The sequence below is a fragment of the Saccoglossus kowalevskii genome, chromosome 17 (genome assembly GCF_978046115.1).
Source record: "Saccoglossus kowalevskii chromosome 17, keSacKowa6.1, whole genome shotgun sequence".
In the NCBI taxonomy this organism is placed as follows: domain Eukaryota; kingdom Metazoa; phylum Hemichordata; class Enteropneusta; family Harrimaniidae; genus Saccoglossus; species Saccoglossus kowalevskii.
Window position 1 is genome coordinate 28,632,210 of NC_140657.1, and position 25,825 is coordinate 28,658,034.

At 39.0% G+C, this 25,825-nt stretch overlaps 17 non-coding genes across 17 annotated transcripts; all 17 read right to left on the reverse strand.

Annotated features, from left to right (window-relative positions):
• Positions 1 to 1,313: 1,313 nt before the first annotated feature.
• On the reverse strand, positions 1,314 to 1,385 carry TRNAD-GUC (transfer RNA aspartic acid (anticodon GUC)). The gene has a single exon. It is a non-coding gene; the product is annotated as a tRNA-Asp (tRNA).
• Positions 1,386 to 2,094: 709 nt separating this feature from the next.
• Positions 2,095 to 2,166, reverse strand: TRNAD-GUC (transfer RNA aspartic acid (anticodon GUC)). Its single transcript has one exon. It is a non-coding gene; the product is annotated as a tRNA-Asp (tRNA).
• Positions 2,167 to 3,971: 1,805 nt separating this feature from the next.
• On the reverse strand, positions 3,972 to 4,043 carry TRNAD-GUC (transfer RNA aspartic acid (anticodon GUC)). The gene has a single exon. It is a non-coding gene; the product is annotated as a tRNA-Asp (tRNA).
• Positions 4,044 to 6,032: 1,989 nt separating this feature from the next.
• Positions 6,033 to 6,104, reverse strand: TRNAD-GUC (transfer RNA aspartic acid (anticodon GUC)). The gene has a single exon. It is a non-coding gene; the product is annotated as a tRNA-Asp (tRNA).
• A 275-nt stretch (positions 6,105 to 6,379) lies between these two features.
• Positions 6,380 to 6,451, reverse strand: TRNAD-GUC (transfer RNA aspartic acid (anticodon GUC)). The gene has a single exon. It is a non-coding gene; the product is annotated as a tRNA-Asp (tRNA).
• Positions 6,452 to 7,073: 622 nt separating this feature from the next.
• Positions 7,074 to 7,145, reverse strand: TRNAD-GUC (transfer RNA aspartic acid (anticodon GUC)). Its single transcript has one exon. It is a non-coding gene; the product is annotated as a tRNA-Asp (tRNA).
• Positions 7,146 to 8,809: 1,664 nt separating this feature from the next.
• TRNAD-GUC (transfer RNA aspartic acid (anticodon GUC)) lies at positions 8,810 to 8,881 on the reverse strand. The gene has a single exon. It is a non-coding gene; the product is annotated as a tRNA-Asp (tRNA).
• Positions 8,882 to 9,503: 622 nt separating this feature from the next.
• TRNAD-GUC (transfer RNA aspartic acid (anticodon GUC)) lies at positions 9,504 to 9,575 on the reverse strand. Its single transcript has one exon. It is a non-coding gene; the product is annotated as a tRNA-Asp (tRNA).
• Positions 9,576 to 11,052: 1,477 nt separating this feature from the next.
• Positions 11,053 to 11,124, reverse strand: TRNAD-GUC (transfer RNA aspartic acid (anticodon GUC)). Its single transcript has one exon. It is a non-coding gene; the product is annotated as a tRNA-Asp (tRNA).
• Positions 11,125 to 12,683: 1,559 nt separating this feature from the next.
• On the reverse strand, positions 12,684 to 12,755 carry TRNAD-GUC (transfer RNA aspartic acid (anticodon GUC)). The gene has a single exon. It is a non-coding gene; the product is annotated as a tRNA-Asp (tRNA).
• A 275-nt stretch (positions 12,756 to 13,030) lies between these two features.
• TRNAD-GUC (transfer RNA aspartic acid (anticodon GUC)) lies at positions 13,031 to 13,102 on the reverse strand. Its single transcript has one exon. It is a non-coding gene; the product is annotated as a tRNA-Asp (tRNA).
• A 704-nt stretch (positions 13,103 to 13,806) lies between these two features.
• On the reverse strand, positions 13,807 to 13,878 carry TRNAD-GUC (transfer RNA aspartic acid (anticodon GUC)). The gene has a single exon. It is a non-coding gene; the product is annotated as a tRNA-Asp (tRNA).
• A 275-nt stretch (positions 13,879 to 14,153) lies between these two features.
• TRNAD-GUC (transfer RNA aspartic acid (anticodon GUC)) lies at positions 14,154 to 14,225 on the reverse strand. Its single transcript has one exon. It is a non-coding gene; the product is annotated as a tRNA-Asp (tRNA).
• A 1,458-nt stretch (positions 14,226 to 15,683) lies between these two features.
• On the reverse strand, positions 15,684 to 15,755 carry TRNAD-GUC (transfer RNA aspartic acid (anticodon GUC)). Its single transcript has one exon. It is a non-coding gene; the product is annotated as a tRNA-Asp (tRNA).
• A 275-nt stretch (positions 15,756 to 16,030) lies between these two features.
• TRNAD-GUC (transfer RNA aspartic acid (anticodon GUC)) lies at positions 16,031 to 16,102 on the reverse strand. Its single transcript has one exon. It is a non-coding gene; the product is annotated as a tRNA-Asp (tRNA).
• Positions 16,103 to 21,519: 5,417 nt separating this feature from the next.
• Positions 21,520 to 21,591, reverse strand: TRNAD-GUC (transfer RNA aspartic acid (anticodon GUC)). Its single transcript has one exon. It is a non-coding gene; the product is annotated as a tRNA-Asp (tRNA).
• A 1,642-nt stretch (positions 21,592 to 23,233) lies between these two features.
• On the reverse strand, positions 23,234 to 23,305 carry TRNAD-GUC (transfer RNA aspartic acid (anticodon GUC)). The gene has a single exon. It is a non-coding gene; the product is annotated as a tRNA-Asp (tRNA).
• Between the last annotated feature and the right edge of the window lie 2,520 nt (positions 23,306 to 25,825).

A 25,825-nucleotide genomic window follows, 5' to 3' on the forward strand; every position in this document is an offset into this window, starting at 1 on the left:
GAATGCTGTATTTGTGAGGAATTCATTGCCGATTTCAGGTCATTTTATGAGGTATGACTCAAACAATTCGGACGGTCAACTGTATATAACAAATCATTTACTTAAAAATACCTCCCCGACGGGGAATTGAACCCCGGTCTTCCGCGTGACAGGCGGAGATACTCACCACTATACTATCGAAGATTTACATGAATAAGCTTTCAACACTCATGATTTTCAGTGATCTGATGCTCAATTTCTCTATTTGTAAGGGCCTACATTGCAACATGTGAAGATATTCAAAACGTAACGATCGGTTAATTGCGTAATGTTCAGCGATTTCATAATCCCCCAATTCATAGAGTTGAAGAATTCTGTGTTTGTGGGAATTCATTACCGATTTCAGGTCATTTTATGAGGTATGAATCAAACAATTCGGACGGTCAACTGTATATAACAAGTCATTTGCTCAAAAATACCTCCCCGACGGGGAACTGAACCCCGGTCTTCCGCGTGACAGGCGGAGATACTCACCACTATACTATCGAGGATTTACATGAATATGCTTTCAACACTCACGATTGTCAGTGATCTAATGCTCAATTTCTCTATATATAGCGGCCTTTATTGCAACATGTGGAGATAATCACAACGTAACGATCGATTAATTGCGTAATGTTCAGGGATTTCAAAGTCCCTAATTCATAGAGTTGAAGAATTCTGTGTTTGTGGGGAATTCATTACCGATTTCAGGTCATTTTATGAGGTATGAATCAAACAATTCGGACGGTCAACTGTATATAACAAATCATTTACTCAAAAATACCTCCCCGACGGGGAATTGAACCCCGGTCTTCCGCGTGACAGGCGGAGATACTCACCACTATACTATCGAGGGTTTATATGAATATGCTTTCAACTCATGATTTTCAGTGATCTGATGCTCAATTTCTCTATTTGTAAGGGCCTACATTGCAACATGTGAAGATATTCAAAACGTAACGATCGGTTAATTGCGTAATGTTCAGCGATTTTACAATCCCCCAATTCATAGAGTTGAAGAATTCTGTGGTGAGGTACACTCATGATTTTCAGTGATCTGATGCTCGATTTCTCTATCTGAAAGGGCCTTTATTGCAACATGTGAAGATATTCAAAACGTAACGATCGGTTAATTGCGTACTTTTCAGGGATTTCATAGTCCCCCAATTCATAGAGTTGAAGAATTCTGTGTTTGTGGGTAATTCATTCCCGATTGCAGGTCATTTTATGAGGTATGAATCAAACAATTCGGACGTTCAACTGTATATAACAAATCATTTACTCAAAAATACCTCCCCGACGGGGAATTGAACCCCGGACTTCCGCGTGACAGGCGGAGATACTCACCACTATACTATCGAGGATTTACATGAATATGCTTTCAACACTAATGATTTTCAGTGATCTGATGCTCAATTTCTCTGTTTGTAAGGGCCTACATTGCAACACGTGAAGATATTCAAAACGTAACGATCGGTTAATTGCGTAATGTTCAGCGATTTCACAATCCCCCAATTCATAGAGTTGAAGAATTCTGTGGTGAGGTACACTCATGATTTTCAGTGATCTGATGCTCGATTTCTCTATCTGAAAGGGCCTTCATTGCAACATGTGAAGATATTCAAAACGTAACGATCGGTTAATTGCGTACTGTTTAGGGATTTCATAGTCCCCCAATTCATAGAGTTGAAGAATTCTGTGTTTGTGGGGAATTCATTACCGATTTCAGGTCATTTTATGAGGTATGAATCAAACAATTCGGACGTTCAACTGTATATAACAAATCATTTACTCAAAAATACCTCCCCTATCCTTTCAACACTCACGATTGTCAGTGATCTAATGCTCAATTTCTCTATATATAGCGGCCTTTATTGCAACATGTGGAGATAATCACAACGTAACGATCGATTAATTGCGTAATGTTCATGGATTTCAAAGTCCCCAATTCATAGAGTTGAAGAATTCTGTGTTTGTGGGGAATTCATTACCGATTTCAGGTCATTTTATGAGGTATGAATCAAACAATTCGGACGGTCAACTGTATATAACAAATCATTTACTCTAAAATGCCTCCCCGACGGGGAATTGAACCCCGGTCTTCCGCGTGACAGGCGGAGATACTCACCACTATACTATCGAGGATTTACATGAATATGCTTTCAACACTCAAGATTTTCTGTGATCTGATGCTCAATTTCTCTATTTGTAAGGGCCTACATTGCAACATGTGAAGATATTCAAAACGTAACGATCGGTTAATTGCGTAATGTTCAGCGATTTCACAATCCCCCAATTCATAGAGTTGAAGAATTCTGTGGTGAGGTACACTCATGATTTTCAGTGATCTGATGCTCGATTTCTCTATCTGTAAGGGCCTTCATTGCAACATGTGAAGATATTCAAAACGTAACGATCGGTTAATTGCGTAATGTTCAGGGATTTCATAGTCCCCCAATTCATAGAGTTGAAGAATTCTGTGTTTGTGCGGAATTCATTACCGATTTCAGGTCATTTTATGAGGTATGAATCAAACAATTCGGACGGTCAACTGTATATAACAAATCATTTACTCAAAAATACCTCCCCGACGGTGAATTGAAACCCGGTCTTCCGCGTGAGAGGCGGAGATACTCACCACTATACTATCGAGGATTTACATGAATATGCTTTCAACACTAATGATTTTCAGTGATCTGATGCTCAATTTCTCTGTTTGTAAGGGCCTACATTGCAACATGTGAAGATATTCAAAACGTAACGATCGGTTAATTGCGTAATGTTCAGCGATTTCACAATCCCCCAATTCATAGAGTTGTAGAATTCTGTGGTGAGGTACACTCATGATTTTCAGTGATCTGATGCTCGATTTCTCTATCTGTAAGGGCCTTCATTGCAACATGTGAAGATATTCAAAACGTAACGATCGGTTAATTGCGTAATGTTCAGGGATTTCATAGTCCCCCAATTCATAGAGTTGAAGACTTCTGTGTTTGTGAGGAATTCATTACCGATTTCAGGTCATTTTATGAGGTATTAATCAAACAATTCGGACGGTCAACTGTATATAACAAATCATTTACTCAAAAATACCTCCCCGACGGTGAATTGAAACCCGGTCTTCCGCGTGACAGGCGGAGATACTCACCACTATACTATCGAGGATTTGCATGAATATGCTTTCAACACTAATGATTTTCAGTGATCTGATGCTCAATTTCTCTGTTTGTAAGGGCCTACATTGCAACATGTGAAGATATTCAAAACGTAACGATCGGTTAATTGCGTAATGTTCAGCGATTTCACAATCCCCCAATTCATAGAGTTGAAGAATTCTGTGGTGAGGTACACTCATGATTTTCAGTCATCTGATGCTCGATTTCTCTATCTGAAAGGGCCTTCATTGCAACATGTGAAGATATTCAAAACGTAACGATTGGTTAATTGCGTACTGTTTAGGGATTTCATAGTCCCCCAATTCATAGAGTTGAAGAATTCTGTGTTTGTGGGGAATTCATTACCGATTTCAGGTCATTTTATGAGGTATAAATCAAACAATTCGGACGGTCAACTGTATATAACAAATCATTTGCTCAAAAATACCTCCCCGACGGGGAATTGAACCCCGGTCTTCCGCGTGACAGGCGGAGATACTCACCACAATACTATCGAGGATTTACATGAATATGCTTTCAACACTCACGATTGTCAGTGATCTAATGCTCAATTTCTCTATATATAGCGGCCTTTATTGCAACATGTGGAGATAATCACAACGTAACGATCGATTAATTGCGTAATGTTCATGGATTTCAAAGTCCCCAATTCATAGAGTTGAAGAATTCTGTGTTTGTGGGGAATTCATTACCGATTTCAGGTCATTTTATGAGGTATGAATCAAACAATTCGGACGTTCAACTGTATATAACAAATCATTTACTCAAAAATACCTCCCCGACGGGGAATTGAACCCCGGTCTTCCGCGTGACAGGCGGAGATACTCACCACTATACTATCGAGGATTTACATGAATATGCTTTCAACACTCATGATTTTCAGTGGTCTGATGCTCAATTTCTCTATTTGTAAAGGACTACATTGCAATATGTGAAAATATTCAAAACGTAACGATCGGTTAATTGCGTAATATTCAGCGATTTCATAATCCCCAATTCATAGAGTTGAAGAATTCTGTGTTTGTGGGGAATTCATTACCGATTTCAGGTCATTTTATGATGTATGAATCAAACAATTCGGACGGTCAACTGTATATAACAAATCATTTGCTCAAAAATACCTCCCCGACGGGGAATTGAACCCCGGTCTTCCGCGTGACAGGCGGAGATACTCACCACTATACTATCTAGGATTTACATGAATATGCTTTCAACACTCACGATTGTCAGTGATCTAATGCTCAATTTCTCTATATATAGCGGCCTTTATTGCAACATGTGGAGATAATCACAACGTAACGATCGATTAATTGCGTAATGTTCAGGGATTTCAAAGTCCCTAATTCATAGAGTTGAAGAATTCTGTGTTTGTGGGGAATTCATTACCGATTTCAGGTCATTTTATGAGGTATGAATCAAACAATTAGGACGGTCAACTGTATATAACAAATCATTTACTCAAAAATACCTCCCCGACGGTGAATTGAAACCCGGTCTTCCGCGTGACAGGCGGAGATACTCACCACTATACTATCGAGGATTTACATGAATATGCTTTCAACACTAATGATTTTCAGTGATCTGATGCTCAATTTCTCTGTTTGTAAGGGCCTACATTGCAACATGTGAAGATATTCAAAACGTAACGATCGGTTAATTGCGTAATGTTCAGCGATTTCACAATCCCCCAATTCATAGAGTTGTAGAATTCTGTGGTGAGGTACACTCATGATTTTCAGTGATCTGATGCTCGATTTCTCTATCTGTAAGGGCCTTCATTGCAACATGTGAAGATATTCAAAACGTAACGATCGGTTAATTGCGTAATGTTCAGGGATTTCATAGTCCCCCAATTCATAGAGTTGAAGAATTCTGTGTTTGTGAGGAATTCATTACCGATTTCAGGTCATTTTATGAGGTATTAATCAAACAATTCGGACGGTCAACTGTATATAACAAATCATTTACTCAAAAATACCTCCCCGACGGTGAATTGAAACCCGGTCTTCCGCGTGACAGGCGGAGATACTCACCACTATACTATCGAGGATTTACATGAATATGCTTTCAACACTAATGATTTTCAGTGATTTGATGCTCAATTTCTCTGTTTGTAAGGGCCTACATTGCAACATGTGAAGATATTCAAAACGTAACGATCGGTTAATTGCGTAATGTTCAGCGATTTCACAATCCCCCAATTCATAGAGTTGAAGAATTCTGTGGTGAGGTACACTCATGATTTTCAGTGATCTGATGCTCAATTTCTCTGTTTGTAAGGGCCTACATTGCAACATGTGAAGATATTCAAAACGTAACGATCGGTTAATTGCGTAATATTCAGCGATTTCATAATCCCCAATTCATAGAGTTGAAGAATTCTGTGTTTGTGGGGAATTCATTACCGATTTCAGGTCATTTTATGATGTATGAATCAAACAATTCGGACGGTCAACTGTATATAACAAATCATTTGGTCAAAAATACCTCCCCGACGGGGAATTGAACCCCGGTCTTCCGCGTGACAGGCGGAGATACTCACCACTATACTATCTAGGATTTACATGAATATGCTTTCAACACTCACGATTGTCAGTGATCTAATGCTCAATTTCTCTATATATAGCGGCCTTTATTGCAACATGTGGAGATAATCACAACGTAACGATCGATTAATTGCGTACTGTTTAGGGATTTCATAGTCCCCCAATTCATAGAGTTGAAGAATTCTGTGTTTGTGGGGAATTCATTACCGATTTCAGGTCATTTTATGAGGTATGAATCAAACAATTCGGACGGTCAACTGTATATAACAAATCATTTGCTCAAAAATACCTCCCCGACGGGGAATTGAACCCCGGTCTTCCGCGTGACAGGCGGAGATACTCACCACTATACTATCAAGGATTTACATGAATATGCTTTCAACACTCACGATTGTCAGTGATCTAATGCTCAATTTCTCTATATATTGCGGCCTTTATTGCAACATGTGGAGATAATCACAACGTAACGATCGATTAATTGCGTAATGTTCAGGGATTTCAAAGTCCCTAATTCATAGAGTTGAAGAATTCTGTGTTTGTGGGGAATTCATTACCGATTTCAGGTCATTTTATGAGGTATGAAACAAACAATTCGGACGGTCAACTGTATATAACAAATCATTTACTCAAAAATACCTCCCCGACGGGGAATTGAACCCCGGTCTTCCGCGTGACAGGCGGAAATACTCACCACTATACTATCGAGGATTTACATGAATATGCTTTCAACACTCATGATTTTCAGTGGTCTGATGCTCAATTTCTCTATTTGTAAGGGACTACATTGCAATATGTGAAGATATTCAAAACGTAACGATCGGTTAATTGCGTAATATTCAGCGATTTCATAATCCCCAATTCATAGAGTTGAAGAATTCTGTGTTTGTGGGGAATTCATTACCGATTTCAGGTCATTTTATGATGTATGAATCAAACAATTCGGACGGTCAACTGTATATAACAAATCATTTGCTCAAAAATACCTCCCCGACGGGGAATTGAACCCCGGTCTTCCGCGTGACAGGCGGAGATACTCACCACTATACTATCTAGGATTTACATGAATATGCTTTCAACACTCACGATTGTCAGTGATCTAATGCTCAATTTCTCTATATATAGCGGCCTTTATTGCAACATGTGGAGATAATCACAACGTAACGATCGATTAATTGCGTAATGTTCAGGGATTTCAAAGTCCCTAATTCATAGAGTTGAAGAATTCTGTGTTTGTGGGGAATTCATTACCGATTTCAGGTCATTTTATGAGGTATGAATCAAACAATTCGGACGGTCAACTGTATATAACAAATCATTTACTCAAAAATACCTCCCCGACGGGGAATTGAACCCCGGTCTTCCGCGTGACAGGCGGAGATACTCACCACTATACTATCGAGGATTTACATGAATATGCTTTCAACACTCACGATTGTCAGTGATCTAATGCTCAATTTCTCTATATATTGCGGCCTTTATTGCAACATGTGGAGATAATCACAACGTAACGATCGATTAATTGCGTAATGTTCAGGGATTTCAAAGTCCCTAATTCATAGAGTTGAAGAATTCTGTGTTTGTGGGGAATTCATTACCGATTTCAGGTCATTTTATGAGGTATGAAACAAACAATTCGGACGGTCAACTGTATATAACAAATCATTTACTCAAAAATACCTCCCCGACGGGGAATTGAACCCCGGTCTTCCGCGTGACAGGCGGAGATACTCACCACTAAACTATCGAGGATTTACATGAATATGCTTTCAACACTCACGATTGTCAGTGATCTAATGCTCAATTTCTCTATATATTGCGGCCTTTATTGCAACATGTGGAGATAATCACAACGTAACGATCGATTAATTGCGTAATGTTCATGGAATTCAAAGTCCCCAATTCATAGAGTTGAAGAATTCTGTGTTTGTGGGGAATTCATTACCGATTTCAGGTCATTTTATGAGGTATGAATCAAACAATTCAGACGGTCAACTGTATATAACAAATCATTTACTCAAAAATACCTCCACGACGGGGAATTGAACCCCGGTCTTCCGCGTGACAGGCGGAGATACTCACCACTATACTATCGAGGATTTACATGAATATGCTTTCAACACTCATGATTTTCAGTGATCTGATGCTCGATTTCTCTATCTGTAAGGGCCTTCATTGCAACATGTGAAGATATTCAAAACGTAACGATCGGTTAATTGCGTAATGTTCAGGGATTTCATAGTCCCCCAATTCATAGAGTTGAAGAATTCTATGTTTGTGGGGAATTCATTACCGATTTCAGGTCATTTTATGAGGTATGAATCAAACAATTCGGACGTTCAACTGTATATAACAAATCATTTACTCAAAAATACCTCCCCGTCGGGGAATTGAAACCCGGACTTCCGCGTGACAGGCGGAGATACTCACCAGTATACTATCGAGGATTTACATGAATATGCTTTCAACACTCATGATTTTCAGTGATCTGATGATCAATTTCTCTATTAGTAAGGGCCTACATTGCAACATGTGAAGATATTCAAAACGTAACGATCGGTTAATTGCGTAATATTCAGCGATTTCATAATCCCCAATTCATAGAGTTGAAGAATTCTGTGTTTGTGGGGAATTCATTACCGATTTCAGGTCATTTTATGATGTATGAATCAAACAATTCGGACGGTCAACTGTATATAACAAATCATTTGCTCAAAAATACCTCCCCGACGGGGAATTGAACCCCGGTCTTCCGCGTGACAGGCGGAGATACTCACCACTATACTATCTAGGATTTACATGAATATGCTTTCAACACTCACGATTGTCAGTGATCTAATGCTCAATTTCTCTATATATAGCGGCCTTTATTGCAACATGTGGAGATAATCACAACGTAACGATCGATTAATTGCGTAATGTTCAGGGATTTCAAAGTCCCTAATTCATAGAGTTGAAGAATTCTGTGTTTGTGGGGAATTCATTACCGATTTCAGGTCATTTTATGAGGTATGAATGAAACAATTCGGACGGTCAACTGTATATAACAAATCATTTACTCAAAAATACCTCCCCGACGGGGAATTGAACCCCGGTCTTCCGCGTGACAGGCGGAGATACTCACCACTATACTATCGAGGATTTACATGAATATGCTTTCAACACTCACGATTGTCAGTGATCTAATGCTCAATTTCTCTATATATTGCGGCCTTTATTGCAACATGTGGAGATAATCACAACGTAACGATCGATTAATTGCGTAATGTTCAGGGATTTCAAAGTCCCTAATTCATAGAGTTGAAGAATTCTGTGTTTGTGGGGAATTCATTACCGATTTCAGGTCATTTTATGAGGTATGAAACAAACAATTCGGACGGTCAACTGTATATAACAAATCATTTACTCAAAAATACCTCCCCGACGGGGAATTGAACCCCGGTCTTCCGCGTGACAGGCGGAGATACTCACCACTAAACTATCGAGGATTTACATGAATATGCTTTCAACACTCACGATTGTCAGTGATCTAATGCTCAATTTCTCTATATATTGCGGCCTTTATTGCAACATGTGGAGATAATCACAACGTAACGATCGATTAATTGCGTAATGTTCATGGAATTCAAAGTCCCCAATTCATAGAGTTGAAGAATTCTGTGTTTGTGGGGAATTCATTACCGATTTCAGGTCATTTTATGAGGTATGAATCAAACAATTCGGTCGTTCAACTTTATATAACAAATCATTTACTCAAAAATACCTCCCCGACGGGGAATTGAACCCCGGTCTTCCGCGTGACAGGCGGAGATACTCACCGCTATACTATCGAGGATTTACATGAATATGCTTTCAACACTCATGATTTTCAGTGGTCTGATGCTCAATTTCTCTATTTGTAAGGGACTACATTGCAATATGTGAAGATATTCAAAACGTAACGATCGGTTAATTGCGTAATATTCAGCGATTTCATGATCCCCAATTCATAGAGTTGAAGAATTCTGTGTTTGTGGGGAATTCATTACAGATTTCAGGTCATTTTATGAGGTATGAATCAAACAATTCGGACGGTCAACTGTATATAACAAATCATTTGCTCAAAAATACCTCCCCGACGGGGAATTGAACCCCGGTCTTCCGAGTGACAGGCGGAGATACTCACCACTATACTATCTAGGATTTACATGAATATGCTTTCAACACTCACGATTGTCAGTGATCTAATGCTCAATTTCTCTATATATAGCGGCCTTTATTGCAACATGTGGAGATAATCACAACGTAACGATCGATTAATTGCGTAATGTTCAGGGATATCAAAGTCCCTAATTCATAGAGTTGAAGAATTTTGTGTTTGTGGGGAATTCATTACCGATTTCAGGTCATTTTATAAGGTATGAATCAAACAATTCGGACGGTCAACTGTATATAACAAATCATTTACTCAAAAATACCTCCCCGACGGTGAATTGAAACCCGGTCTTCCGCGTGACAGGCGGAGATACTCACCACTATACTATCGAGGATTTACATGAATATGCTTTCAACACTAATGATTTTCAGTGATCTGATGCTCAATTTCTCTGTTTGTAAGGGCCTACATTGCAACATGTGAAGATATTCAAAACGTAACGATCGGTTAATTGCGTAATGTTCAGCGATTTCACAATCCCCCAATTCATAGAGTTGAAGAATTCTGTGGTGAGGTACACTCATGATTTTCAGTGATCTGATGCTCAATTTCTCTATATATTGCGGCCTTTATTGCAACATGTGGAGATAATCACAAGGTAACATTCGATTAATTGCGAAATGTTCAATGATTTTAAAGTCACTAATTCATTGAGTTGAAGAATTCTGTGTTTCTGGGGAATTCATTACCGATTTCAGGTCATTTTATGAGGTATGACTCAAACAATTCGGACGGTCAACTGTATATAACAAATCATTTACTTAAAAATACCTCCCGGACGGGGAATTGAACCCCGGTCTTCCACGTGACAGGCGGAGATACTCACCACTATACTATCGAGGATTTACATGAATATGCTTTCAACACTCATGATTTTCAGTGATCTGATGCTCAATTTCTCTATTTGTAAGGGCCTACATTGCAACAAGTGAAGATATTCAAAACGTAACGATCTGTTAATTGCGTAATATTCAGCGATTTCATAATCCCCAATTCATAGAGTTGAAGAATTCTGTGTTTGTTGGGAATTCATTGCCGATTTCAGGTCATTTTATGAGGTATGAATCAAACAATTCGGACGGTCAACTGTATATAACAAATCATTTACTCAAAAATACTCCCCGACGGGGAATTGAACCCCGGTCTTCCGCGTGACAGGCGGAGATACTCACCACTATACTATCGAGGATTTACATGAATATGCTTTCAACACTCACGATTGTCAGTGATCTAATGCTCAATTTCTCTATATATTGCGGCCTTTATTGCAACATGTGGAGATAATCACAACGTAACGATCGATTAATTGCGTAATGTTCAGGGATTTCAAAGTCCCCAATTCATAGAGTTGAAGAATTCTGTGGTGAGGTACACTCATGATTTTCAGTGATCTGATGCTCGATTTCTCTATCTGTAAGGGCCTTCATTGCAACATGTGAAGATATTCAAAACGTAACGATCGGTTAATTGCGTAATGTTCAGGGATTTTCAGTGATCTGATGCTCAATTTCTCTATTTGTAAGGGCCTACATTGCAACATGTGAAGATATTCAAAACGTAACGATCGGTTAATTGCGTAATGTTCAGCGATTTCACAATCCCCCAATTCATAGAGTTGAAGAATTCTGTGGTGAGGTACACTCATGATTTTCAGTGATCTGATGCTCGATTTCTCTATCTGTAAGGGCCTTCATTGCAACATGTGAAGATATTCAAAACGTAACGATCGGTTAATTGCGTAATGTTCAGGGATTTCATAGTCTTCCAAGTCATAGAGTTGAAGAATTCTGTGATTGTGAGGAATTCATTACAGATTTCAGGTCATTTTATGAGGTATGAATCAAACAATTCGGACGGTCAACTGTATATAACAAATCATTTACTCAAAAATACCTCCCCGACGGTGAATTGAAACCCGGTCTTCCGCGTGACAGGCGGAGATACTCACCACTATACTATCGAGGATTTACATGAATATGCTTTCAACACTAATGATTTTCAGTGATCTGATGCTCAATTTCTCTGTTTGTAAGGGCCTACATTGCAACATGTGAAGATATTCAAAACGTAACGATCGGTTAATTGCGTAATGTTCAGCGATTTCACAATCCCCCAATTCATAGAGTTGAAGAATTCTGTGGTGAGGTACACTCATGATTTTCAGTGATCTGATGCTCAATTTCTCTATATATTGCGGCCTTTATTGCAACATGTGGAGATAATCACAAGGTAACATTCGATTAATTGCGAAATGTTCAATGATTTTAAAGTCACTAATTCATTGAGTTGAAGAATTCTGTGTTTCTGGGGAATTCATTACCGATTTCAGGTCATTTTATGAGGTATGACTCAAACAATTCGGACGGTCAACTGTATATAACAAATCATTTACTTAAAAATACCTCCCGGACGGGGAATTGAACCCCGGTCTTCCACGTGACAGGCGGAGATACTCACCACTATACTATCGAGGATTTACATGAATATGCTTTCAACACTCATGATTTTCAGTGATCTGATGCTCAATTTCTCTATTTGTAAGGGCCTACATTGCAACAAGTGAAGATATTCAAAACGTATCGATCTGTTAATTGCGTAATATTCAGCGATTTCATAATCCCCAATTCATAGAGTTGAAGAATTCTGTGTTTGTTGGGAATTCATTGCCGATTTCAGGTCATTTTATGAGGTATGAATCAAACAATTCGGACGGTCAACTGTATATAACAAATCATTTACTCAAAAATACTCCCCGACGGGGAATTGAACCCCGGTCTTCCGCGTGACAGGCGGAGATACTCACCACTATACTATCGAGGATTTACATGAATATCCTTTCAACACTCACGATTGTCAGTGATCTAATGCTCAATTTCTCTATATATAGCGGCCTTTATTGCAACATGTGGAGATAATCACAACGTAACGATCGATTAATTGCGTAATGTTCAGGGATATCAAAGTCCCTGATTCATAGAGTTGAAGAATTTTGTGTTTGTGGGGAATTCATTACCGATTTCAGGTCATTTTATAAGGTATGAATCAAACAATTCGGACGGTCAACTGTATATAACAAATCATTTACTCAAAAATACCTCCCCGACGGGGAATTGAACCCCGGTCTTCCGCGTGACAGGCGGAGATACTCACCACTATACTATCGAGGATTTACATGAATATGCTTTCAACACTCACGATTGTCAGTGATCTAATGCTCAATTTCTCTATATATTGCGGCCTTTATTGCAACATGTGGAGATAATCAAAACGTAACGATCGATTAATTGCGTAATGTTCAGGGATTTCAAAGTCCCCAATTCATAGAGTTGAAGAATTCTGTGGTGAGGTACACTCATGATTTTCAGTGATCTGATGCTCGATTTCTCTATCTGTAAGGGCCTTCATTGCAACATGTGAAGATATTCAAAACGTAACGATCGGTTAATTGCGTAATGTTCAGGGATTTTCAGTGATCTGATGCTCAATTTCTCTATTTGTAAGGGCCTACATTGCAACATGTGAAGATATTCAAAACGTAACGATCGGTTAATTGCGTAATGTTCAGCGATTTCACAATCCCCCAATTCATAGAGTTGAAGAATTCTGTGGTGAGGTACACTCATGATTTTCAGTGATCTGATGCTCGATTTCTCTATCTGAAAAGGCCTTCATTGCAACATGTGAAGATATTCAAAACGTAACGATCGGTTAATTGCGTACTTTTCAGGGATTTCATAGTCCCCCAATTCATAGAGTTGAAGAATTCTGTGTTTGTGGGTAATTCATTCCCGATTGCAGGTCATTTTATGAGGTATGAATCAAACAATTCGGACGTTCAACTGTATGTAACAAATCATTTACTAAAAAATACCTCCCCGACGGGGAATTGAACCCCGGACTTCCGCGTGACAGGCGGAGATACTCACCACTATACTATCGAGGATTTACATGAATATCCTTTCAACACTCACGATTGTCAGTGATCTAATGCTCAATTTCTCTATATATAGCGGCCTTTATTGCAACATGTGGAGATAATCACAACGTAACGATCGATTAATTGCGTAATGTTCATGGATTTCAAAGTCCCCAATTCATAGAGTTGAAGAATTCTGTGTTTGTGGGGAATTCATTACCGATTTCAGGTCATTTTATGAGGTATGAATCAAACAATTCGGACGGTCAACTGTATATAACAAATCATTTACTCAAAAATGCCTCCCCGACGGGGAATTGAACCCCGGTCTTCCGCGTGACAGGCGGAGATACTCACCACTATACTATCGAGGATTTACATGAATATGCTTTCAACACTCATGATTTTCTGCGATCTGATGCTCAATTTCTCTATTTGTAAGGCCCTACATTGCAACATGTGAAGATATTCAAAACGTAACGATCGGTTAATTGCGTAATGTTCAGCGATTTCACAATCCCCCAATTCATAGAGTTGAAGAATTCTGTGGTGAGGTACACTCATGATTTTCAGTGATCTGATGCTCGATTTCTCTATCTGTAAGGGCCTTCATTGCAACATGTGAAGATATTCAAAACGTAACGATCGGTTAATTGCGTAATGTTCAGGGATTTCATAGTCCCCCAATTCATAGAGTTGAAGAATTCTGTGTTTGTGCGGAATTCATTACCGATTTCAGGTCATTTTATGAGGTATGAATCAAACAATTCGGACGGTCAACTGTATATAACAAATCATTTACTCAAAAATACCTCCCCGACGGTGAATTGAAACCCGGTCTTCCGCGTGAGAGGCGGAGATACTCACCACTATACTATCGAGGATTTACATGAATATGCTTTCAACACTAATGATTTTCAGTGATCTGATGCTCAATTTCTCTGTTTGTAAGGGCCTACATTGCAACATGTGAAGATATTCAAAACGTAACGATCGGTTAATTGCGTAATGTTCAGCGATTTCACAATCCCCCAATTCATAGAGTTGTAGAATTCTGTGGTGAGGTACACTCATGATTTTCAGTGATCTGATGCTCGATTTCTCTATCTGTAAGGGCCTTCATTGCAACATGTGAAGATATTCAAAACGTAACGATCGGTTAATTGCGTAATGTTCAGGGATTTCATAGTCCCCCAATTCATAGAGTTGAAGAATTCTGTGTTTGTGAGGAATTCATTACCGATTTCAGGTCATTTTATGAGGTATTAATCAAACAATTCGGACGGTCAACTGTATATAACAAATCATTTACTCAAAAATACCTCCCCGACGGTGAATTGAAACCCGGTCTTCCGCGTGACAGGCGGAGATACTCACCACTATACTATCGAGGATTTGCATGAATATGCTTTCAACACTAATGATTTTCAGTGATCTGATGCTCAATTTCTCTGTTTGTAAGGGCCTACATTGCAACATGTGAAGATATTCAAAACGTAACGATCGGTTAATTGCGTAATGTTCAGCGATTTCACAATCCCCCAATTCATAGAGTTGAAGAATTCTGTGGTGAGGTACACTCATGATTTTCAGTGATCTGATGCTCGATTTCTCTATCTGAAAGGGCCTTCATTGCAACATGTGAAGATATTCAAAACGTAACGATTGGTTAATTGCGTACTGTTTAGGGATTTCATAGTCCCCCAATTCATAGAGTTGAAGAATTCTGTGTTTGTGGGGAATTCATTACCGATTTCAGGTCATTTTATGAGGTATAAATCAAACAATTCGGACGGTCAACTGTATATAACAAATCATTTGCTCAAAAATACCTCCCCGACGGGGAATTGAACCCCGGTCTTCCGCGTGACAGGCGGAGATACTCACCACTATACTATCGAGGATTTACATGAATATGCTTTCAACACTCACGATTGTCAGTGATCTAATGCTCAATTTCTCTATATATAGCGGCCTTTATTGCAACATGTGGAGATAATCACAACGTAACGATCGATTAATTGCGTAATGTTCATGGATTTCAAAGTCCCCAATTCATAGAGTTGAAGAATTCTGTGTTTGTGGGGAATTCATTACCGATTTCAGGTCATTTTATGAGGTATGAATCAAACAATTCGGACGTTCAACTGTATATAACAAATCATTTACTCAAAAATACCTCCCCGACGGGGAATTGAACCCCGGTCTTCCGCGTGACAGGCGGAGATACTCACCACTATACTATCGAGGATTTACATGAATATGCTTTCAACACTCATGATTTTCAGTGGTCTGATGCTCAATTTCTCTATTTGTAAGGGACTACATTGCAATATGTGAAGATATTCAAAACGTAACGATCGGTTAATTGCGTAATATTCAGCGATTTCATAATCCCCAATTCATAGAGTTGAAGAATTCTGTGTTTGTGGGGAATTCATTACCGATTTCAGGTCATTTTATGATGTATGAATCAAACAATTCGGACGGTCAACTGTATATAACAAATCATTTGCTCAAAAATACCTCCCCGACGGGGAATTGAACCCCGGTCTTCCGCGTGACAGGCGGAGATACTCAACACTATACTATCTAGGATTTACATGAATATGCTTTCAACACTCACGATTGTCAGTGATCTAATGCTCAATTTCTCTATATATAGCGGCCTTTATTGCAACATGTGGAGATAATCACAACGTAACGATCGATTAATTGCGTAATGTTCAGGGATTTCAAAGTCCCTAATTCATAGAGTTGAAGAATTCTGTGTTTGTGGGGAATTCATTACCGATTTCAGGTCATTTTATGAGGTATGAATCAAACAATTCGGACGGTCAACTGTATATAACAAATCATTTACTCAAAAATACCTCCCCGACGGTGAATTGAAACCCGGTCTTCCGCGTGACAGGCGGAGATACTCACCACTATACTATCGAGGATTTACATGAATATGCTTTCAACACTAATGATTTTCAGTGATCTGATGCTCAATTTCTCTGTTTGTAAGGGCCTACATTGCAACATGTGAAGATATTCAAAACGTAACGATCGGTTAATTGCGTAATGTTCAGCGATTTCACAATCCCCCAATTCATAGAGTTGTAGAATTCTGTGGTGAGGTACACTCATGATTTTCAGTGATCTGATGCTCGATTTCTCTATCTGTAAGGGCCTTCATTGCAACATGTGAAGATATTCAAAACGTAACGATCGGTTAATTGCGTAATGTTCAGGGATTTCATAGTCCCCCAATTCATAGAGTTGAAGAATTCTGTGTTTGTGAGGAATTCATTACCGATTTCAGGTCATTTTATGAGTTATTAATCAAACAATTCGGACGGTCAACTGTATATAACAAATCATTTACTCAAAAATACCTCCCCGACGGTGAATTGAAACCCGGTCTTCCGCGTGACAGGCGGAGATACTCACCACTATACTATCGAGGATTTACATGAATATGCTTTCAACACTAATGATTTTCAGTGATCTGATGCTCAATTTCTCTGTTTGTAAGGGCCTACATTGCAACATGTGAAGATATTCAAAACGTAACGATCGGTTAATTGCGTAATGTTCAGCGATTTCACAATCCCCCAATTCATAGAGTTGAAGAATTCTGTGGTGAGGTACACTCATGATTTTCAGTGATCTGATGCTCAATTTCTCTGTTTGTAAGGGCCTACATTGCAACATGTGAAGATATTCAAAACGTAACGATCGGTTAATTGCGTAATATTCAGCGATTTCATAATCCCCAATTCATAGAGTTGAAGAATTCTGTGTTTGTGGGGAATTCATTACCGATTTCAGGTCATTTTATGATGTATGAATCAAACAATTCGGACGGTCAACTGTATATAACAAATCATTTGGTCAAAAATACCTCCCCGACGGGGAATTGAACCCCGGTCTTCCGCGTGACAGGCGGAGATACTCACCACTATACTATCTAGGATTTACATGAATATGCTTTCAACACTCACGATTGTCAGTGATCTAATGCTCAATTTCTCTATATATAGCGGCCTTTATTGCAACATGTGGAGATAATCACAACGTAACGATCGATTAATTGCGTACTGTTTAGGGATTTCATAGTCCCCCAATTCATAGAGTTGAAGAATTCTGTGTTTGTGGGGAACTCATTACCGATTTCAGGTCATTTTATGAGGTATGAATCAAACAATTCGGACGGTCAACTGTATATAACAAATCATTTGCTCAAAAATACCTCCCCGACGGGGAATTGAACCCCGGTCTTCCGCGTGACAGGCGGAGATACTCACTACTATACTATCAAGGATTTACATGAATATGCTTTCAACACTCACGATTGTCAGTGATCTAATGCTCAATTTCTCTATATATTGCGGCCTTTATTGCAACATGTGGAGATAATCACAACGTAACGATCGATTAATTGCGTAATGTTCAGGGATTTCAAAGTCCCTAATTCATAGAGTTGAAGAATTCTGTGTTTGTGGGGAATTCATTACCGATTTCAGGTCATTTTATGAGGTATGAATCAAACAATTCGGACGGTCAACTGTATATAACAAATCATTTACTCAAAAATACCTCCCCGACGGTGAATTGAAACCCGGTCTTCCGCGTGACAGGCGGAGATACTCACCACTATACTATCGAGGATTTACATGAATATGCTTTCAACACTAATGATTTTCAGTGATCTGATGCTCAATTTCTCTGTTTGTAAGGGCCTACATTGCAACATGTGAAGATATTCAAAACGTAACGATCGGTTAATTGCGTAATGTTCAGCGATTTCACAATCCCCCAATTCATAGAGTTGTAGAATTCTGTGGTGAGGTACACTCATGATTTTCAGTGATCTGATGCTCGATTTCTCTATCTGTAAGGGCCTTCATTGCAACATGTGAAGATATTCAAAACGTAACGATCGGTTAATTGCGTAATGTTCAGGGATTTCATAGTCCCCCAATTCATAGAGTTGAAGAATTCTGTGTTTGTGAGGAATTCATTACCGATTTCAGGTCATTTTATGAGTTATTAATCAAACAATTCGGACGGTCAACTGTATATAACAAATCATTTACTCAAAAATACCTCCCCGACGGTGAATTGAAACCCGGTCTTCCGCGTGACAGGCGGAGATACTCACCACTATACTATCGAGGATTTACATGAATATGCTTTCAACACTAATGATTTTCAGTGATCTGATGCTCAATTTCTCTGTTTGTAAGGGCCTACATTGCAACATGTGAAGATATTCAAAACGTAACGATCGGTTAATTGCGTAATGTTCAGCGATTTCACAATCCCCCAATTCATAGAGTTGAAGAATTCTGTGGTGAGGTACACTCATGATTTTCAGTGATCTGATGCTCAATTTCTCTGTTTGTAAGGGCCTACATTGCAACATGTGAAGATATTCAAAACGTAACGATCGGTTAATTGCGTAATATTCAGCGATTTCATAATCCCCAATTCATAGAGTTGAAGAATTCTGTGTTTGTGGGGAATTCATTACCGATTTCAGGTCATTTTATGATGTATGAATCAAACAATTCGGACGGTCAACTGTATATAACAAATCATTTGGTCAAAAATACCTCCCCGACGGGGAATTGAACCCCGGTCTTCCGCGTGACAGGCGGAGATACTCACCACTATACTATCTAGGATTTACATGAATATGCTTTCAACACTCACGATTGTCAGTGATCTAATGCTCAATTTCTCTATATATAGCGGCCTTTATTGCAACATGTGGAGATAATCACAACGTAACGATCGATTAATTGCGTACTGTTTAGGGATTTCATAGTCCCCCAATTCATAGAGTTGAAGAATTCTGTGTTTGTGGGGAACTCATTACCGATTTCAGGTCATTTTATGAGGTATGAATCAAACAATTCGGACGGTCAACTGTATATAACAAATCATTTGCTCAAAAATACCTCCCCGACGGGGAATTGAACCCCGGTCTTCCGCGTGACAGGCGGAGATACTCAACACTATACTATCTAGTATTTACATGAATATGCTTTCAACACTCACGATTGTCAGTGATCTAATGCTCAATTTCTCTATATATAGCGGCCTTTATTGCAACATGTGGAGATAATCACAACGTAACGATCGATTAATTGCGTAATGTTCAGGGATTTCAAAGTCCCTAATTCATAGAGTTGAAGAATTCTGTGTTTGTGGGGAATTCATTACCGATTTCAGGTCATTTTATGAGGTATGAATCAAACAATTCGGACGGTCAACTGTATATAACAAATCATTTACTCAAAAATACCTCCCCGACGGTGAATTGAAACCCGGTCTTCCGCGTGACAGGCGGAGATACTCACCACTATACTATCGAGGATTTACATGAATATGCTTTCAACACTAATGATTTTCAGTGATCTGATGCTCAATTTCTCTGTTTGTAAGGGCCTACATTGCAACATGTGAAGATATTCAAAACGTAACGATCGGTTAATTGCGTAATGTTCAGCGATTTCACAATCCCCCAATTCATAGAGTTGTAGAATTCTGTGGTGAGGTACACTCATGATTTTCAGTGATCTGATGCTCGATTTCTCTATCTGTAAGGGCCTTCATTGCAACATGTGAAGATATTCAAAACGTAACGATCGGTTAATTGCGTAATGTTCAGGGATTTCATAGTCCCCCAATTCATAGAGTTGAAGAATTCTGTGTTTGTGAGGAATTCATTACCGATTTCAGGTCATTTTATGAGTTATTAATCAAACAATTCGGACGGTCAACTGTATATAACAAATCATTTACTCAAAAATACCTCCCCGACGGTGAATTGAAACCCGGTCTTCCGCGTGACAGGCGGAGATACTCACCACTATACTATCGAGGATTTACATGAATATGCTTTCAACACTAATGATTTTCAGTGATCTGATGCTCAATTTCTCTGTTTGTAAGGGCCTACATTGCAACATGTGAAGATATTCAAAACGTAACGATCGGTTAATTGCGTAATGTTCAGCGATTTCACAATCCCCCAATTCATAGAGTTGAAGAATTCTGTGGTGAGGTACACTCATGATTTTCAGTGATCTGATGCTCAATTTCTCTGTTTGTAAGGGCCTACATTGCAACATGTGAAGATATTCAAAACGTAACGATCGGTTAATTGCGTAATATTCAGCGATTTCATAATCCCCAATTCATAGAGTTGAAGAATTCTGTGTTTGTGGGGAATTCATTACCGATTTCAGGTCATTTTATGATGTATGAATCAAACAATTCGGACGGTCAACTGTATATAACAAATCATTTGGTCAAAAATACCTCCCCGACGGGGAATTGAACCCCGGTCTTCCGCGTGACAGGCGGAGATACTCACCACTATACTATCTAGGATTTACATGAATATGCTTTCAACACTCACGATTGTCAGTGATCTAATGCTCAATTTCTCTATATATAGCGGCCTTTATTGCAACATGTGGAGATAATCACAACGTAACGATCGATTAATTGCGTACTGTTTAGGGATTTCATAGTCCCCCAATTCATAGAGTTGAAGAATTCTGTGTTTGTGGGGAACTCATTACCGATTTCAGGTCATTTTATGAGGTATGAATCAAACAATTCGGACGGTCAACTGTATATAACAAATCATTTGCTCAAAAATACCTCCCCGACGGGGAATTGAACCCCGGTCTTCCGCGTGACAGGCGGAGATACTCACCACTATACTATCAAGGATTTACATGAATATGCTTTCAACACTCACGATTGTCAGTGATCTAATGCTCAATTTCTCTATATATTGCGGCCTTTATTGCAACATGTGGAGATAATCACAACGTAACGATCGATTAATTGCGTAATGTTCAGGGATTTCAAAGTCCCTAATTCATAGAGTTGAAGAATTCTGTGTTTGTGGGGAATTCATTACCGATTTCAGGTCATTTTATGAGGTATGAATCAAACAATTCGGACGGTCAACTGTATATAACAAATCATTTACTCAAAAATACCTCCCCGACGGTGAATTGAAACCCGGTCTTCCGCGTGACAGGCGGAGATACTCACCACTATACTATCGAGGATTTACATGAATATGCTTTCAACACTAATGATTTTCAGTGATCTGATGCTCAATTTCTCTGTTTGTAAGGGCCTACATTGCAACATGTGAAGATATTCAAAACGTAACGATCGGTTAATTGCGTAATGTTCAGCGATTTCACAATCCCCCAATTCATAGAGTTGTAGAATTCTGTGGTGAGGTACACTCATGATTTTCAGTGATCTGATGCTCGATTTCTCTATCTGTAAGGGCCTTCATTGCAACATGTGAAGATATTCAAAACGTAACGATCGGTTAATTGCGTAATGTTCAGGGATTTCATAGTCCCCCAATTCATAGAGTTGAAGAATTCTGTGTTTGTGAGGAATTCATTACCGATTTCAGGTCATTTTATGAGTTATTAATCAAACAATTCGGACGGTCAACTGTATATAACAAATCATTTACTCAAAAATACCTCCCCGACGGTGAATTGAAACCCGGTCTTCCGCGTGACAGGCGGAGATACTCACCACTATACTATCGAGGATTTACATGAATATGCTTTCAACACTAATGATTTTCAGTGATCTGATGCTCAATTTCTCTGTTTGTAAGGGCCTACATTGCAACATGTGAAGATATTCAAAACGTAACGATCGGTTAATTGCGTAATGTTCAGCGATTTCACAATCCCCCAATTCATAGAGTTGAAGAATTCTGTGGTGAGGTACACTCATGATTTTCAGTGATCTGATGCTCAATTTCTCTGTTTGTAAGGGCCTACATTGCAACATGTGAAGATATTCAAAACGTAACGATCGGTTAATTGCGTAATATTCAGCGATTTCATAATCCCCAATTCATAGAGTTGAAGAATTCTGTGTTTGTGGGGAATTCATTACCGATTTCAGGTCATTTTATGATGTATGAATCAAACAATTCGGACGGTCAACTGTATATAACAAATCATTTGGTCAAAAATACCTCCCCGACGGGGAATTGAACCCCGGTCTTCCGCGTGACAGGCGGAGATACTCACCACTATACTATCTAGGATTTACATGAATATGCTTTCAACACTCACGATTGTCAGTGATCTAATGCTCAATTTCTCTATATATAGCGGCCTTTATTGCAACATGTGGAGATAATCACAACGTAACGATCGATTAATTGCGTACTGTTTAGGGATTTCATAGTCCCCCAATTCATAGAGTTGAAGAATTCTGTGTTTGTGGGGAACTCATTACCGATTTCAGGTCATTTTATGAGGTATGAATCAAACAATTCGGACGGTCAACTGTATATAACAAATCATTTGCTCAAAAATACCTCCCCGACGGGGAATTGAACCCCGGTCTTCCGCGTGACAGGCGGAGATACTCACCACTATACTATCAAGGATTTACATGAATATGCTTTCAACACTCACGATTGTCAGTGATCTAATGCTCAATTTCTCTATATATTGCGGCCTTTATTGCAACATGTGGAGATAATCACAACGTAACGATCGATTAATTGCGTAATGTTCAGGGATTTCAAAGTCCCTAATTCATAGAGTTGAAGAATTCTGTGTTTGTGGGGAATTCATTACCGATTTCAGGTCATTTTATGAGGTATGAATCAAACAATTCGGACGGTCAACTGTATATAACAAATCATTTACTCAAAAATACCTCCCCGACGGTGAATTGAAACCCGGTCTTCCGCGTGACAGGCGGAGATACTCACCACTATACTATCGAGGATTTACATGAATATGCTTTCAACACTAATGATTTTCAGTGATCTGATGCTCAATTTCTCTGTTTGTAAGGGCCTACATTGCAACATGTGAAGATATTCAAAACGTAACGATCGGTTAATTGCGTAATGTTCAGCGATTTCACAATCCCCCAATTCATAGAGTTGTAGAATTCTGTGGTGAGGTACACTCATGATTTTCAGTGATCTGATGCTCGATTTCTCTATCTGTAAGGGCCTTCATTGCAACATGTGAAGATATTCAAAACGTAACGATCGGTTAATTGCGTAATGTTCAGGGATTTCATAGTCCCCCAATTCATAGAGTTGAAGAATTCTGTGTTTGTGAGGAATTCATTACCGATTTCAGGTCATTTTATGAGTTATTAATCAAACAATTCGGACGGTCAACTGTATATAACAAATCATTTACTCAAAAATACCTCCCCGACGGTGAATTGAAACCCGGTCTTCCGCGTGACAGGCGGAGATACTCACCACTATACTATCGAGGATTTACATGAATATGCTTTCAACACTAATGATTTTCAGTGATCTGATGCTCAATTTCTCTGTTTGTAAGGGCCTACATTGCAACATGTGAAGATATTCAAAACGTAACGATCGGTTAATTGCGTAATGTTCAGCGATTTCACAATCCCCCAATTCATAGAGTTGAAGAATTCTGTGGTGAGGTACACTCATGATTTTCAGTGATCTGATGCTCAATTTCTCTGTTTGTAAGGGCCTACATTGCAACATGTGAAGATATTCAAAACGTAACGATCGGTTAATTGCGTAATATTCAGCGATTTCATAATCCCCAATTCATAGAGTTGAAGAATTCTGTGTTTGTGGGGAATTCATTACCGATTTCAGGTCATTTTATGATGTATGAATCAAACAATTCGGACGGTCAACTGTATATAACAAATCATTTGGTCAAAAATACCTCCCCGACGGGGAATTGAACCCCGGTCTTCCGCGTGACAGGCGGAGATACTCACCACTATACTATCTAGGATTTACATGAATATGCTTTCAACACTCACGATTGTCAGTGATCTAATGCTCAATTTCTCTATATATAGCGGCCTTTATTGCAACATGTGGAGATAATCACAACGTAACGATCGATTAATTGCGTACTGTTTAGGGATTTCATATTCCCCCAATTCATAGAGTTGAAGAATTCTGTGTTTGTGGGGAATTCATTACCGATTTCAGGTCATTTTATGAGGTATGAATCAAACAATTCGGACGGTCAACTGTATATAACAAATCATTTGCTCAAAAATACCTCCCCGACGGGGAATTGAACCCCGGTCTTCCGCGTGACAGGCGAAGATACTCACCACTATACTATCAAGGATTTACATGAATATGCTTTCAACACTCACGATTGTCAGTGATCTAATGCTCAATTTCTCTATATATTGCGGCCTTTATTGCAACATGTGGAGATAATCACAACGTAACGATCGATTAATTGCGTAATGTTCAGGGATTTCAAAGTCCCTAATTCATAGAGTTGAAGAATTCTGTGTTTGTGGGGAATTCATTACCGATTTCAGGTCATTTTATGAGGTATGAATCAAACAATTCGGACGGTCAACTGTATATAACAAATCATTTACTCAAAAATACCTCCCCGACGGGGAATTGAACCCCGGTCTTCCGCGTGACAGGCGGAGATACTCACCACTATACTATCTAGGATTTACATGAATATGCTTTCAACACTCACGATTGTCAGTGATCTAATGCTCAATTTCTCTATATATAGCGGCCTTTATTGCAACATGTGGAGATAATCACAACGTAACGATCGATTAATTGCGTACTGTTTAGGGATTTCATATTCCCCCAATTCATAGAGTTGAAGAATTCTGTGTTTGTGGGGAATTCATTACCGATTTCAGGTCATTTTATGAGGTATGAATCAAACAATTCGGACGGTCAACTGTATATAACAAATCATTTGCTCAAAAATACCTCCCCGACGGGGAATTGAACCCCGGTCTTCCGCGTGACAGGCGAAGATACTCACCACTATACTATCAAGGATTTACATGAATATGCTTTCAACACTCACGATTGTCAGTGATCTAATGCTCAATTTCTCTATATATTGCGGCCTTTATTGCAACATGTGGAGATAATCACAACGTAACGATC